Source organism: Halichoerus grypus, chromosome 11 (assembly GCF_964656455.1).
Source record: "Halichoerus grypus chromosome 11, mHalGry1.hap1.1, whole genome shotgun sequence".
NCBI classification, from domain to species: Eukaryota; Metazoa; Chordata; class Mammalia; order Carnivora; family Phocidae; genus Halichoerus; species Halichoerus grypus.
This window is the reverse complement of record NC_135722.1, coordinates 95844566-95858696: the sequence shown is the minus strand read 5'-3', so window position 1 is coordinate 95858696 and position 14131 is coordinate 95844566. Positions and strand designations below refer to the sequence as shown.

The window sequence follows — 14131 nt, the reverse complement described above, 5'->3', positions numbered from 1 at the left end:
GCTGGGATCTCCTGCATTCTAGACACTGAGCCAAGAAGTCTTCAAGGCAATTGAAGTTCAGAGAGGTTTAAACCGATTACCCAGGATTGCACAGCTGAATCTAGACTCTGATCTGTTTGTCTCAGGTTGGATGCACAAGAGCCTCATTGAGCATTGGCTGATTTGCTGCAATGAATGTTCTAACAGTGACAGACGGGAGAAACTCAGTGGGGTCAGCAGGCTAAAACAGCTCCGGGTCCCCAAGGCCTGGGGCTTTAGTGATGTTGCCCCCAGGATGGAAGGTCTCCCCAAAGGCGGCTGAGCCTATTCCCAAGAATCTCTGATGACTGCCGTGCACCCATCCTGGACCCTCTCTCTCTCCCACTCAGAAAAGCACAGCTGTGCAGACTGGCCATGAACAACAAAGATGGTGGCACGGGGGGCACCCACTGCACTGCCCTCTGGGAGATTCCAGCCCTGCAAACAGCCTCTGAGTCCTTGTGCAGGGACAGGCAAGGGGAAATCAGCCCAGCCCTTGCTTCCTTCTACAACACCCCGGCAGCCCAGAGCCTGGGTCAGAAGCCTAGGCTTAGGAGGTCCTGGGCTTGCTGGGCACTGAGTCAAGGCCTCATTCAGGGGAAAGTTGCCTCTACCATGCTGGGGCCTCAGCTTTCTCCTGTTAATTGAGATAATGATCCAACTCTCAGGGCTGCTTTAGCTTGAAAGGGGCTTTGAGATGCTGGGATGAAAGGCACCAGAGTTGAGTACAAACCAGCACAAGCTGTCCGGGGAGTGGGAGGCCTGGCCCTGAGCCTTCTCCAGCCCCCGTGCTGAGTCACTTCCTCCTTCTTGCTTGGATTTTGCCTCGGTAATCCAGAGACACTGAACTCTCCTTTCAGGACAGTTAGGGGGTGGGGTGGGGTGGGGCGGGGTGGTCTTCCCAGAGAGTGTATGCAGGACACAGGCCAGGCATGAACCTCAATTCACCATCACTGGGCCCCCGCCCGGGAGATGTGCTGGTCTGGATGCTGGTGGGGAAGCTACCATGCATTTATAGCTTTATGACTCTCTCTTCCCGTGGTTGGGGAGGGTGAGGCGGCTCAGGGAGGGGCATCCTTCTGTTACACCTGAAGAAAGTAAGGAACAAAGAGGTAAGGAAGCTGCCCAAGGTTTCCCAGCACATCTGAGGAGAGAGCAGATCTGAAGCCTTCTGACCCCCTGTGTCCTTCCCTCAGAGGGTGGCCAGACCCCAAGTTACTCATTCTTTTAAATATGAGGCTCTCCTACGAGCTTCTTGGCCCCATGCTTTGGGTTACCAGCACCTACACGGGCTTTGCCTTCAAGGAATATCTTCTCCTGGTCCACCAGTATCTCTTTAGTACATGGAAGGATCACTAGATATTTCAGGATAAAAAACAAAAACCTGAGGCTTGAGCAAGGGAGTGAGGTCTTCCGGAAGGTCAGAGGAAGAGGTGAGCATTGCCAGGGGCAGGATTCTGGTGTTGGCCTCTGCCCATGGACTAGAATTGCAAAGTCCTCCAAGAAAGGCTCCTCTTGCAGGCCTTCAGTTGGCCTCCCTGAGATTCCAGAGGGCTTGGGTTCCCTTCACCCGGTGGACCTCAACTCACCTCCCCCCAAGAGGCTGGGTTTCCAATTCAGCACCCCCACAGGGAGCTAACAGTTAGCCAGACCCCACTCTGGGCCAGTCCTATGCTACAGACAAATAAGACACGCTTCCTGCACTTAAAGAAGAAACATGAGTGGGCCACCAGAGCAAGAGAGGGAGGAACAGATGTGAGCTGGCAGGGACCACGCTTTGGGGGCCGAGGAGGAGGACTGAGCGAAAGCCCAGAAGGCTACTCACTGGCACTTTGGAACCGAACGCTCCCCTTTTCCTTGTTTAGGCAACACCCCCAGTTCAAGGGGGTGGCATCCCTTAAGCCAGCAGGACCTAGCTGAGTTCAGATGGAGCTCTGGGTGGTTCTCCTCCTGTGAGCTTTCTCTTCCCCAGACACCCAAAGAGTAGGGGTGATGATACCACCGGCTTAGAAAGCAATGGGAGGGGTTTGCGTGATGAGGAAGGAACTCTCGGAAGGAAGGCGAGGGTGGATAAGGCCCAGAACCACCAGCTGAGGGAGATTGTGTAAGGACTTTATGGGAGGGCTTTCCAGGAGGCTGGGGCTTGGGCCTGAGGCTGGGAGCTGTCCGCAGTGACCTCTCAGGTGTCCTGGGGCTTGGGCAGGTCTGGAGGCCGCAGGCGGCGCACAGGACCCAGAAAGAGTGAGTGTGAGGGAAAACCCCGCAAAGGGTTTGTTTTTCCTATTTTTCTGGGCTCGGGGCTTGCTCCTCCTGGCACTGGTCCTTCCTGGGGCCCCAGCTCCAGCTTGTTAGTTTTAACTGGAACAATTTCCTTTGAACTCAGCTTGAATTAGCATCACCATGGCGATGGATCCGAGTTTTCACTAGCCGACCTGGTCTTCACCCCTCAAGCAATTAGCTCCAAGGAGCAAAGCAGAAGGAGGAGGAGGAGGAGGAAGGGAGAAGATGAAAGGGGGAGGGTGGAGGGAGACATGGGGAGGGAGGGGATGGAGGTGGAGGAGGAGGGGAAAGGTAACGGAGTAGGGGAGCGGGGAGAGGGATGGGTGAAAGATGAGGAGGGGGCGGGCAGTGGGAAGCTGGAGGGAGGAGGAAGGAGGTGAGGAAGTTGTAGGAGGGGCTCCCAGAACGGCTGCTGGCTGGGCTGCACCTGCCTGCGGGGAAGCCAAGCAGCGAGGGAACCAGCAGATGCACCTTCCACACGTAGCCTGGGAGGCAAGGTGCACTGTTCCCACTTTCTTAGGGGAGAGCCGGCAGCCAAGCCCCTGGCACAGTCACCCCCAGGCAGTAAGCCTGAATCCTGCAGGGACCAGGCTGGTCAGAGCCAGAACAGAGCCTCCAAGGCTGAGAACTGAGGAGGAGTCACAGATCCCACACTTACTGGCCCCACGACCTTGGTAAATGGCAATGGGGGAGAGGGCCCAGTGGGAGGACTACCCTGGCATGGTGGTCTCTGTGAGGTCATTGCTGGCCTGCTTCTCTGCTCCCTGGCTGGTTTGGGAGCTTCCAGATGTCTTAGTCATTGGTGAGTTCCCGGACATGAGCACCAAGCCTGACACGCATTAGGCAAGCAATAAGGGTTTTTGCAAACAAAATAACAAGTGGATGAACTATTGTTTTTTTAATGGGTGATGAGAGCAAGGAAAGGGGCATAGCAAACCAGAATCCTCCAGAATTTGATGGAGTTGAGATTCTCTCTTTTGTTCCACCTCCTCCAGGAAGCCCTCGGGGACTTGTCACTCCTCCTGCCACCTCCCCAGGCTCCTCACCCGCCCTGAAGCCCCTGAAATCATCCCCATCACTCATCCATCTCCCCAGCTAGGTCGGGCTCCACAAGAACAGGGACTGTGCCTCGTTCTCCAGCTCCTTGCATGCTCCAAGTACCAAGTCTGTGCTCTAAAAATGTCTGTGAATGCATGAACCTGAGTATTTGTGGAACGCCTGGACCATCGTTCAGCTGTGGCCCGCGCAGGGCCAGGTGTCAGGCTTCCGGAGGCCAGTCAAGGCGATCCCTGGGTGAAATAAGTATGTAAACAGGACTGGAGGTGCAGCAAGCCAAGTGAAAACCAGGGACCCCGAGAGGGTGAGGTCACGGGGGCAGGGGTTCTGAGGACGCCTGTTCCTGTCTGCTCTCCAGAGAACTCAGGGGGAGAGGTGTTTCTTAGGCCCTTGAGGGCACAGAGCATTCGAAGAAAGAAAAACGTCTGTCACTTCTCAAAAGGAGTCAGATGGGGGCGCCCGGGTGGCTCCGTCGGTTGAGCCTCTGACTCTTGGTTTTGGCTCAGGTCATAATCTCACGCTCTTGAGATCAAGCCCCAATTCAGCTCCCTGCTCAGCGCAGAGTCTGCTTAAGACTCTGTCTCCCTCTCCCTCTACTCCTCCCGTTCATGCTCACTCTCTCTCTCTCTCAAATAAATAAATCTAAAAAAAATTTAAAAAGGAGTCAGATGGGAAATGTGCTCTATCAAAGTCTGTGTGGGACCTTCTGAACTGACCCTGAAGGGAAGGACCCAGGTGTGGTTCTATAGGATCAAGAGTGGTCTCTAGGGGATAACGACAGCCCAGGCCCCCTTGGCCGGTCGTGAGGATTGGCTGAGGCAGGGCTGGCGAAGCACCTAGCACAGCACCCGGCGTGCAGGAGAGCTCAGTCAGCCTTGGTTGGTGTCACCCGGCATCCCTCTGAGGCTGGTTTCCGGCGTATAAAATGGAAGTAAGATCCTTCCCTGCCACTTTGTTTCATCCACCCCCTGCCTCCACACAAAGGAGCACCTTTCTCTTCCTCGGCCCTCTATCCAGCGCCATCAGCATTCCCATCCATCCCAAGACTGCCCTTTTCTCCCTCTGTCCGCATTTCTGGCCCTTAGCTCCCTTGACATTGTTCCACCTCCCTCCCAGCCTTCTCTTCTCCCAAGTCCTGCCTTGGGCCTGTCTGTCTCTCCCTCCCCTTTCCTCCTCTGCTGCTCATTATAAAAAAGAAATCTTTCTAAATACGCCAAAAATGCACTCATCCCCCACGGACCCCAGTCTAGCACAAAGGGCTGGTTCTTTCTGGAGGCTCCATGTGGCCTCCTTCTTGCCCACTGCCTTTGAATCGTGGCCTCGTTCACATGACTGGAAGGGCTAACTGGGGATTTTCCCATGTGGCTGGGTGGGGAGGAGGCTGGGAGGGCCTGGAGTTGGTGAAAGAGGGTGGAGACAAGCAGGCTAGGATCTTCCCTGAGTTTGGTTTATTCTCCAGGGGAAAAACAAACTGCTTGCTTGATATCATGAATAGCTCCTTGAAACCTGAAGAATTTCACTGGATTTGAGGGAAGGATTCAAGTTAGTAAATCAGGAGGACTGTGCTGGACCAGGCTATCAGGTGGAATGTTAGGTCTCAAGGACAGTGCAGAGTTGGCCCTTCTCCTGGGGCAGGTTGGCAGTCCTTTGGCCTAGAGGCAGAGGAGGGCCTCCTCCCCACCCCACCCCCTCCCCACCCCCAGTGCTCTCTGTCCACAGGGGCACTGACCCAGAGGGTGAGCAGCCCCTCCCCTCCAAAGCCAGGATGACCTTGCTCAGGAAAGAAAGACAACTGACGCATTCAGGAATGGAAGAGGAAGACAGGGGCAGAGGAGGGGGCATCCAAGGCCTTCTCCCAGGGGCTCTGAGACAGACCCAGGCGGGGCTGGCTAGTGGAGGGCCTCAGACTTTTCTGTCCAGGCTGGAGAAGGCCTTGGCCTCAGCATTCCTTGCCCTCAGGTCCCCTGTGGATTTCTGAATTTCCCACTGTCCTTCCAACATTTTCCCTCGGCCACCTCCCCTCCCTTCCCCACCCCACCCCGCAGCAGCTGGGCTGCTGGAAGTTAATGGTGTTCCTGAGTTAATCAAAAACTCCTGTACTTTGCCCTTGAATCAAGGCCATCGTTCCTTTGTCCCAGGGCGATAGGGTCAGCTTGCTCTCCTCTGGCTTAAATAGTGTTGGAAGAGTGAAAGGCGGCGAGGAAAGGCCCAATGTTTAGCAAGGCCTCCTGCTATTGGGCCCTGGGCTGGGTGCTCAGCAGATGCTGACCTCGTAACTGTCCTCCTGATGGGCAGGGGCAGCTAAATGCAAACTCCAAGTTGCACTTGAGAAACTGAGGTGCAAGGGCACCTGGGTGGCTTAGTCGGTTAAGCGCCTGACTCTTGGTTTCTGCTCAGGTCATGATCTCAGGGTCATGGGATCAAGTCCCGTGTTGGGCTCTGCACTCAGAGGGGGTCTGCTTGAGGTTCTCCCTCTCCCTCTGCCTCTGCCCCTCCTCCTGCTTGCACGTGCTCGCTCTCTCTCAAATAAATAAATAAATAAATAAATAAATAAATAAATAAAATCTGAAAGAAAGAAAGAAAGAAAGAAAAAAAAAAAGAAAGATACTGAGGTGCAAAGCCTTACAGAGACTTGCCCCGGATCTCATGAATATGAAATGAAGGATGGAGTGTACCTGGAGGTTTCCAGTGGAGTTCTGAGGGGGTTCCCAACCATGATTAGGTTAGAAACCCCTGTGATTGTCGAATATGGACAGGAAGCTGAGAATGGCTGCCATGTGGGATCAGGGAGAGAGAAGGGGGGTCTGTGTGCAGTCTCCACTTGCAGGCAGAGGGAGGGCCCCAAGGGGGATTGGGAAGGCCCACAAGGTTGGACATTCCTTCGGACCTGGAGGCCACCAAGACAGCCCTGGGTACAGATGGGGGGCTAAAGAGCACCCCAGGCCTCTTTAGGACCCCCCTCCACTAGGAGCTCTGGAGCATCCTGGTCCGGCTTGAAAAGATCAGGAGTTTGGGACACATGGCTGGAGAGGCCTGTTCATAGGTCTTGTCCTCACGTGGGCCAGGTGGGGCCTTAAAATGGTTGCCCAGCAAAGCAAGGGGCACTTGGGGAGCACAGCTCTGTCTCTGCTCCCTCCACACCTGCTCCCCTGGCCACCCACCCACTGGGCATCCTGCCACAGCACCAAATGGGCCCCTCCTTCCCTCCTAGGCCCAAGTAAAAGTCAGGTCCTTTGCTTCTCTCCACTTTCTCTTTCCCACGTACCCTCTCCCCCTTCCTCTGCCTGCTCCCCTCCCCCACCCCATCTGCCCTAAAGAGCAAATTCCTATCCTGACTGGGGGAAGCTTTGCTGGAATCTGGGAGGCCTGGTTTGGCTAAGGGAGAAGAGGCAGCAACTGCAGATCCAAGAGGAGGCCTGAAGGAATGAAAGGGGCAGAAGGAGGGGTCAGCAATGGGGACAGATGCGGGGGGAGGGGGAAGGCCGGTGAGATGAACCCACGAAGCTCCTGGAGAGATATAGGGTGCAGGAACGGAAGAAGCAGGTCAGGATAGGGGGTCCTCGGGGACCCCTGCCTTACAGAAGGGTCCCACGGTAGGTGGGGGCCCTGGGGAGGCACTTGGGCCCCAGCTCAGCCCATCAGGGTGTCTGGTGTAGGCTGTAGTGGAGCAAAAGCAGAGAAGAGGGGCCCGGAGTCAAGGGAGGCTGAGGAGCGAGCAGAAGACAGGCTGCGCTCCAGGGGCTCGCCAGGAACGGTGGCCACGCTGACTCAGAGTGCTCACTCGGGCGGGCCCCTCTCCTAGCTCTCCTCCAGGCCTGTCAGAAAACAATCTCAAGGCCCAGCAGCAGGGCTGGCTGGCCCCTTCCACCAAGGTCCGGGTTAACCCTTGCACCACTGGGCAGCTTCTTCCTGTTTCAGCGCCTCCCCACCGCCCCCCCTCCCCCGGCCCCTGGCACATCTAGCCCCGGCTTCTAGCATCCCAGCACATAGTGGCCTTCCTCTGCCTGCCCAGCCAGCTCCCGGAGCACTGACCCCTTCCCTGTCCCCAGTTTGCTCCACCCGGGCCCTGCCTCTGATACTCCCAAGAACCTGGCAGTTCTGCCTCCCCAGATGGCCTGAGCACTGGGACCGGGGAGGGAAGTAGCCTGGGCCTGGCCCAGTCAGCCCTAGAGAAACAGGCTGAGAGGATCCAGAGTGTCAGAGCAGAAGGGCCCCGGCAGCCCCCCCTCCGCCCCGGTCTCCCCGCCCTTTGCAAGGAGACCACTGAGCTCCCGGGGCACACAGGTGCTGAGGGCAGCTCCTGCCGACCGGAGGAGGAGGAGATCCAGGGTGCCCAGAGCCAAAGAGGAGGTGAGGGGCAGCCTCTATCAGGGAAAGAGCTAGAGGATGGGGAAGGACAGGGGCATTCCCAGGCTCGAGAAAGTACCTGGCTCTTCCAGGGGAGGGCAGGCCTAGCCTGTTAGCTGAAAGGGCAGGTGTCACCTGACGCTGGGACTGGCTCGGGGTGGGTTTCTGTAGGAGGCTGGAAGTGAATCACACCTTCTGCGTGCACTGCACGGCCGTGTGTGGGTGTGCTGAATCAGCATCTGTCGTCCTGCCTCCCTGCGGGGAGAGGCGTCACACGCGCGTGTCAGGCCCCAGGGTGCCGGCCCTGTGTGTGTAAGTGGGCCCCTCTATCCCGAGGAGCCCTGCTTGAGAGTGTTCTCCCAGCGTGCTGGCACACCCGTGTGCTTGTGCGTCCCGGGCCTGCCTCTGTACGTCAACCGAAATGTTGGCTCCAGGAGTGGATGTGCGTGTGTGGGGGCGTGCACGCCGGGAGCAGCAAAGGAAGAACCCACCGCGTGCGGTGTGACAGTCGCGCACGGATGGGGAAGCACCAGTGTGCTCCGAACTCCAGGAAACTCCAGTTCCTGCGTTTCCAGCTGTCCCAGCTGCCCGGCACAGATGTGTGTGTCGCTTCTGCCGCAGCCATAAACAGACCTCCCAGGATTTTTCCAGAGGAAACAGAAATATTCTGGTGTCTGCTCTGGGCAGTAGGATAGGGAGTGGGGATGGTGCTTGAGGACGGGGCTTCAAAACGAAGGGATCGTAAATCCAAGGAAAGCTGAAGAGCCCAGGGTGTCCCCCAAAAGGCCAGCAGAGAGGGCTGGGCTCTGGTGGCTTCCAAGCCTTAATAAGGCCCCAGCTACCGCCCGGGAGAGTGAAGTCCTGGCTGCCAGGGCCCCCAGGAGCCCGGCCTCTCTCTGGGGCGCGCAGAGTCCCCGGGGGCCGGGCGAGCGCCCCACTGCCTTCTGGAAGATCACAGGAGCACCCCTCCGCACCCTCCGCAGCCCAGGCAGCACCCCGACGGGGACAGCGGACACACGCATGCGCGCCGGCCACCGCCGCTCTGCCCCCGCACACCCAGCCACACGCACGCCACCACACACACTCACACACACGCCATCACACACACACTCACACACACGCACGCCACCGCACACACTCACACGCACGCCACCACACACACTCACACACACACATGCCACCACACACACACACACGCCATCACACACACACACACACACCATCACACACACTCACACACACACATGCCACCACACACACACACACGCCATCACCACACACACACACCATCACACACACTCACACACACACATGCCACCACACACACACACACGCCATCACCACACACACACACACGCCATCAGCACACACACTCACACACGCCATCACCACACACACACACACGCCATCACACACACACACACACACACGCCATCACCACACACATACATGCCATCACCACACTCACTCACACACACACGCCATCACCACACACACACACACGCCATCACCACACACACACACACACCATCACCACACACACTCACACACGCCATCACCACACACACACACACGCCATCACACACACACACACACACACACACGCCATCACCACACACATACATGCCATCACCACACTCACTCACACACACACGCCATCACCACACACACACACACCATCACCACACACACTCACACACACACACGCCATCACCACACACACACATGCCATCACCACAGTCACTCACACACACACGCCATCACCACACACACACACACGCCATCACCACACACACACACACACCATCACCACACACACTCACACGCTATCACCACACACACACACACACACACGCCATCACCACACACACATGCACACACGCCATCACCACACACACACACACCATCACCACACACACACACACACAATCACCACACACACACACACCATCACCACACACACACACACACACAATCACCACACACACACCATCACCACACACACACACACACACCATCACCACACACACTCACACGCTATCACCACACACACACACACACACACACACGCCATCACCACACACACACACACACGCCATCACCACACACACACATGCCATCACCACAGTCACTCACACACACACGCCATCACCACACACACACACACGCCATCACCACACACACACACACACCATCACCACACACACACACACACCATCACCACACACACTCACACGCTATCACCACACACACACACACACACGCCATCACCACACACACATGCACACACGCCATCACCACACACACACACACCATCACCACACACACACACACAATCACCACACACACAATCACCACACACACACCATCACCACACACACACACACACACACACACCATCACCACACACACTCACACGCTATCACCACACACACACACACACACACACACGCCATCACCACACACACACACACACGCCATCACCACACACACACCATCACCGCGCACACACACACACACACACACACACATCCTATGCCAATATTTCAGACACAGTCACAGACAGCACACAAACAGTCCCGCCGCACACAGACTCAACAATATACTCTGGCAAAGTGCACCCCCACCCCCAGCACGCAGTGATCCCACACACCCAGCCCCTACTCTTCATCCAAGTACATATACCAGGAAAAATCCCCCCACTCCCATGCATAGTTCCAGACCATTCCAAGCCAAGAAATAGGCATGATACTCTTCTTAGGCTCCTTGTCAAAGCAAACTATTTAAAAAGTTTAAAAGAATTTGCCTTGTTCCTGTCTGAAAATTACTTGGATTGGTTTAAATCCCCCACCCCTGGGGATGAAAGTTCCCATGTAAATGTGCTCCTCCCTCCTCCCTCCTCCCTCCCCAGGGGACAGAGGGGGCCCTCTTCTCAGCCAGTGACTGGGGGCTGGGCCCCCTGTGCTCTAGGCTCTGGGGTCCGAGAGATCCTTGTGCATTTTCCCAGCAGTTCCTCCACGCCTGGCATGCGCTGGGCAAGTGAAAGGCACAGAGCTGGGGGAGATTATTTCTCTCCCCTCGGGGAGCTCATAGCTCAGCTGCCCAACGGGACTCGACGGTCTGAGAGCCACTGCGAGCCCGGCCAGAAGGCAGATACAGTCTGGAGGCAGATGTGGGCGGGCTTTCTGGGCCGCCCTCACCTGTGCACCTCTTGGGGCTGGGGTGAAGAACTGGGCCTCACTCCCACCCCGCATCACCCTTTTCACCGTACCCACTTACCTGAATTTACCTTGCTTGTTTGAATATCTGTTTGTATCTGGCTCCAACCCAGCCACGTGAGCTAAGCAAAAGCAAGTCCACTGCACTTAGAACAGGGTCTGGAGCTCTTTAAATAATGGAAGGAAGGAGGGTGGAAAGGGAGGGAGAGAGCCTCGTATGCCAGGGCGTGGGGACATGGAGGTCAGCCTGGCAGGAGGAGGATGGGGCTGAGCTCTGAGGGCCAGGCTGAGGAAGGGAGACTCCGAGCACAGGGCTAATGGGGAACCACTGAGCTTGCGAGCATGGCACTGATGTGAACAGACCAACGGGTCCCTGGGCCAGCTACTGAAAGTGTAAAATTCCTTTGATTTGGGGCATCTGGGTTTCAGAGGAGGCTCATTGGTAGGTAAGCTATATAGTAACAGGATTCAAGAAATCTATGACCTTTAGCATTAGTTTATACACAAACCTATTATACAGCATTATGGCTGACGTTATAGGGGCAGGCCAGGCAGAAACAGATCCTCAATAAACAAGACTAACTCAGATAATCTTCTCTCCTTAGCTCCACCCTGAGACCAGCCAACAAGAACCAATCTTAGATGGAGGCAAGTTATGAGGCAAAAGTCTTATCTTGGAGAAAACACATTTATATGGAGAGCCACATGGGTGCCTTTATCTAGAGCACATGAGGAGTGCGGGTGCAACGTGCCCAAAAGGGAAGTGTCTTAATCACTCACCCTGTCCTGGGAGCGCCCTGCCCCTCTTTGGAGTGTGGACTAAGCCAGTGCCCAGGGCTCACTGCTGCTAGGGAACAGCTCACTCAAATTCAGGGCCCAAGGGTAGGTGGGAGCTGAAGGAGAAGCCTTTTGTGAGCCAGCTACCTGTCTGCTTTCCCGAGGTGGGATGCTGGGGGGAGGTTTCCCTTTTTAAACTTTGTCCCGTTGGAGGGAGGCTTTATCTCAGCAAACACCACCCAAGAAGGCCTGGAGGGGCAGGTGGGCACTCCCCAGCATCGAGCACGTTAGCCCGCTGTGTGGTGTGTGTTGAGCTCCCTGATAGACCTGTCATCCCAGCTGGAGCCATCTGAAGACTCCCAGTCCCGGAGCAGAAAGCTCCAGAAACCCCTAGAGAGGCTGGGTGTGGGGGGTGGGCAGAGCCCTGTGTTCCCAGGGACACCCGATTGGAGCAGAGCATCTCCCATGTCCCTTGGAGCCAGCTTGAGTCAGATGCCTCCGGGCTCCCGGAGGGAAGGGTAGAGCAGCAGAAGGGAGCGGATCAGAGAGACAGAGTGGGGGTGGGGGCACACACTCTGAACTCTGAGAACCGAATGTCAGCCCCGCCTCGGCCACTGGTCAGCTCTGCTTCCTCAGGGAGGTCACTCCCGCCCTCTGCACCACAGCCCCCTCATCTGTAAAACGGAGACACCCATCACCAGTCTGCCTGCTTCAGAGAGAAGCCATGGGGATCAAATAAGGTGGGAGACAGGAGTTCGTGCTGCTCACCTGGGAAAGAGGTCACTCGCGGCAGGGAAGTAGCAGCAGGAGGGACTAGAAAGGCCCCACACTCAGGATTAATTAAGAGGCTTAATTAGGAGGCCCGAGTGCCAGCTCCATCACTCCCCAGCTAGGTGGCCTTGAACCAGACATCTCAGCTCAGCTCGCTGGGCCTTAGGTGTCTAATCTTTAAACTGGGAGAGAAGGAGCTGATGCTAAGGATTGCTAAGCTCTGCACTTGATCCCCAGTCCCTCCATCCCCAGACTCCAGGGTCTGAATTCTCCCATCTGCCCTGTCTGAACTCACAGCCGAAGGGAGGATGGGGAAGGGAGGGTGGTACCTGGGCTGCCCGTGAACCCTCCACCTGCTGGCTGCTGAGCATGGCTGCAGATGGGCACAGAGCCTGGGACTCACCAAGTGCCAGGAAGAGCAAAGGACCCAAATTGAGCCTACAACTGCCTCTTACACAGCGGGGTAAGAGATGGGGGCTGGGGGTGCCCACAGGGGAGGCTCAGGTGTGACCTGGCCCTTCGTCCTTTCTTCGGCACCACCTTCCGTGTCATTCATACACCTGCTGCGGCAGCAAACCTTTGTAGAGCCGCTACTATGTGCCCAGTGCAGTTCTGGGGGTTGGGAATCCAGGAGCGTGTTCACAGCCCCGTGGGGAACGAGAGAGGTAAACAGCTGGTGCTCACCAGGGTGAGCACTGCTGGGAGAGCGGCCCACACTGGGCGCTGAGGGGCACGGAGGAGGACCTGCACCCAGCCAAGTGGGACAGCTCTCTCCTTTGACATGGCAGTCGGCTTGCAGAGATGATGGGAAATACAGAAATTGCTTGGTGCTCCACAGCTTAGGGGGTGGTAAAGAAAAAAATGCCCACGAGAAAGGTTACCAGGTGGGATAATTAATGTTTTGCTAAGGAGGAAAATATTAGTGTGTGTTGCTTAGCATGCAAACACCTCAACTAACAAACCACTCAGAGAAAACAAGTGGAACCGCAGGATTTTTCTCACAAAGACTTTTTTTTAAAAAAAAAAAAAAGAAAAGAAAAAGACAGCCGTCACGGAGATACCTCCTTTGTGGCTGAAAGAACATTCCCCACCAGGTGAGCAAAGCAGGGCCCAGCCCTGGAAAAGGGCCTTACTGCTGTTCCTTTCTGGGTAAAGGCCTCCTGCATGCAAACCCCGCTCCCCAGCTCCTGACCCAGGCTGCCATTTCGTGTCAAGGCACTCAATCTCAGTTACTGAGGTGAGGGGAATTTCTGGCTGAGTGTGTTAAGGAACAGAGACTTCTGATTCCTGAGGCTGTATTCAGCAGGTGCTACTTTCAGACACCTGCCTCTTAACCTTCGTGGGCAAAGTTGCATTGTCTATAGCTCATGCTCACAGGGGAAGGACCTGTTTAAAAGGAGAAGAGAGAAGAGTTGTTTTTGTTTCTACTTATATGAACTGTAAATATGTATTCAGAATCTTCAGGGGACAAGGAGGGCTCAAATGAGCCACTTTGCAAAGTGATGACAAAGCTTGACAGGGGATGCCAATTTGTGCTAAGAAAACCCACCAGAATCAGGGCGCTGTCTGCTACTCTTCCCCACAACCATTCCAGGGCCATCACCCCTCAGGGGGACAGCTCTAGCCTTAGGCTTCCCTCTGGAACTGGATCCGGGCCTCAAGAG

The 14131-nt window shown here is 56.0% G+C and overlaps 1 long non-coding RNA gene across 4 annotated transcripts in view; it reads right to left on the bottom strand.

Annotated features, from left to right (window-relative positions):
• Positions 1–14131, bottom strand: part of LOC118547717 (uncharacterized) — a 43399-nt gene that overhangs the window by 6486 nt on the left and 22782 nt on the right. For 2 of the 4 annotated variants that reach the window (XR_013442568.1, XR_004923235.2), the window contains exon 1: positions 10981–11093. The exons of the other annotated variants lie outside the window; for them this stretch is intronic. This is a non-coding gene — a long non-coding RNA (uncharacterized LOC118547717). Of the gene's footprint in view, positions 1–10980; positions 11094–14131 lie in introns of those variants that run through there. 4 annotated transcript variants of the gene reach the window in all.